Here is a 2349-nt window from a genome sequence, read left to right on the forward strand (position 1 = left end):
CCTGCTGATTTAAGAAGATGGTGAATTATCCCACTCTCATGTTAAAGGCTACCTCATAGCTCCACTTCCTCAGCTCTGTGTTTCACATTTCCACACAAGATGCAAAAAATTAACAACCCAGTGTCTGTGCCTTCAGCCCAGATTTAAGTTCAGCAAACATGAAGGATTCAAGGAAGGATCTCAGTTCTTCACAGTGGTATGTTAGTCAAAACTGCAACGTTTCCATCATGAAAAATATTTCCAATGTTCAGTTTTAAAATAAAGCCAGACATTGATAGATTGGAGCAATTTGTTAGAAGGCCTTCAGGATGGTTGTGAGCTGGTGCTCTTGCCCTGTGGGGGCACACTGAGGGAGGTGGGTATTACACTTTTAGATTTGAAAAATTTCTCAACAGATTTGTTGAACTTCACAGCTGATATCCTCCCTAATTAACAACAGAAGAGCTAAAATCCCATCACAGCAAAATACGATGTATCATGTTCATATATGATAAATTTTGTTTGAATTTTGAAGTGACAACGCCAAACTTCCCTGATTAGAAATGCAAATATCTGTTTGTGACTAGACACAAGTGAGATATCAGTAGCAAACTGTAGAAACCTCAGCCATGGTATGCTGAGGTCTGTAAGAGCAGTGGCTGGTTGAGCTCTCACCACTACTACATTAAACAGCTACTAGCATCTCTGCCTCTGCCCTGGTGTCTGCAGATTGCTGCTTGCCAGCTGCATGAAGCTAAAAACTCAATAAATTTCAGGTGTTTCACAGCAGCTGCACTGTGTACCCTCTTGGTGCCAAACTAAGAACATAGGTTTGCAAACATATTGGCTGTATCACTGCACAGTTCAGAAGAAAAATGAATAAGCCATGGAAAATCTTCCTGCAGAACTGACATTTAACTGGCGAGTCCACTCATTTGAACAGCAAGAAAAGATGAAGGAAAAGAAAGATGTTGGTAGTTGTGACGGTGGTCACAAGGGTGTTTGGGTGAAGGAAGAGACTTAGATCTTTGACTCTATCGCAGAAGGCTTGATTTATTATTTTATGATATATACATATACTATAACTATACTAAAAACAAAGGAGAGTTTCCAGAAGCTGCTAAGCTACCTAAGAATAGAAAAGTAAAAAATGATAACAAACCCCACTCTCTCAGACTGTGTCCGAGAGAGCTCTCAGTTCTGGATTGGCCATTATTTCTAAACATCCAAGATGGGCCAATCCAGACTGACCTGTTGCATTCTACAGCAGCAGATAACCCATTGTTTATGTGTATCTCTGAGGCCACAGATTCTCAGAAGGAAAAATCCTAAGGAAAGGATTTTTCACAAAGAGAATGTCTGTGACAGACCACGGCCAATGGGATACCAGTGAGGAGTGGTGAGGGGACACATAAACAAGGGGAGAGACCACCCGGGCTGACACTGGCGGGGGAGGGGGAGAGGAAGACCATGTGGTCATAGGATACAAATCATGTGAACAGTGCAAATTACCAAACACCCAGTGCAAACAACTAAATAACCACTTAGTGCAATACAACAGGGGAGAAAATAAATGGAAAGTGACTTGTAGGTTGAGATAAAGGAAAAGTGAAAGTTTGCATGTGCACAAGCAAAGAGAAAAAGAATAGATTTATTCTTCCCATCATCAAGTGGCATCCAGCCACTTCCTAGGAAGCAGGACTTCAGCACATGGAGCAGTTCACTTAGTGCAATACAACAGGGGAGAAAATAAATGGAAAGTGACTTGTAGGTTGAGATAAAGGAAAAGTGAAAGTTTGCATGTGCACAAGCAAAGAGAAAAAGAATAGATTTATTCTTCCCATCATCAAGTGGCATCCAGCCACTTCCTAGGAAGCAGGACTTCAGCACATGGAGCAGTTGCACCAGAAGGCAAACATTGTGAATAGCAATTTCCCCCTCCCCCTCTTCCTCCTCCTTTTCTTAGCTTTTATATCTGACCTGACATCATACAGTCTGGAATATCCCTGTGGTGAATTTGGGTCAGCTGTCTTGGCTGTGTCCACTCCCAGGATCTTGCCCACTCACAGCCCCTTGATCTTGTGGGGGGGGAGGGAATGTTGGAGAGACATCACTGATGCTGTGCCAACCCTGCCCAGCAGTAGCCAAAAACACCGGTGTGTTACCAACGCCTTTCCAGCTCCCACTGCAGAGCACAGCGCTGGAATGGCTGCTCTGGGAACATCAACTCTAGCTCAGCCAGACCCAATACAAAGTGAAACCTCAGTGGTGCTATGGGAAAGCTTCTATGTCCTGAAGTGTCCCAGCAGACCTGTCTGGAGCTGGGCTATGTAGGAAATGGCCCCTGCCCACCTGCATCCCCTTCCTGCT

At 43.8% G+C, this 2349-nt stretch overlaps 1 protein-coding gene across 1 annotated transcript in view; it reads left to right on the forward strand.

The window, feature by feature from the left end:
* The window catches only part of LOC102037450 (CCN family member 2-like), a 22939-nt gene that overhangs the window by 19506 nt on the left and 1084 nt on the right, over positions 1 to 2349 (forward strand). The window lies entirely within an intron of this gene.

Source organism: Geospiza fortis, unplaced genomic scaffold (assembly GCF_000277835.1).
Source record: "Geospiza fortis unplaced genomic scaffold, GeoFor_1.0 scaffold32, whole genome shotgun sequence".
NCBI lineage: Eukaryota > Metazoa > Chordata > Aves > Passeriformes > Thraupidae > Geospiza > Geospiza fortis.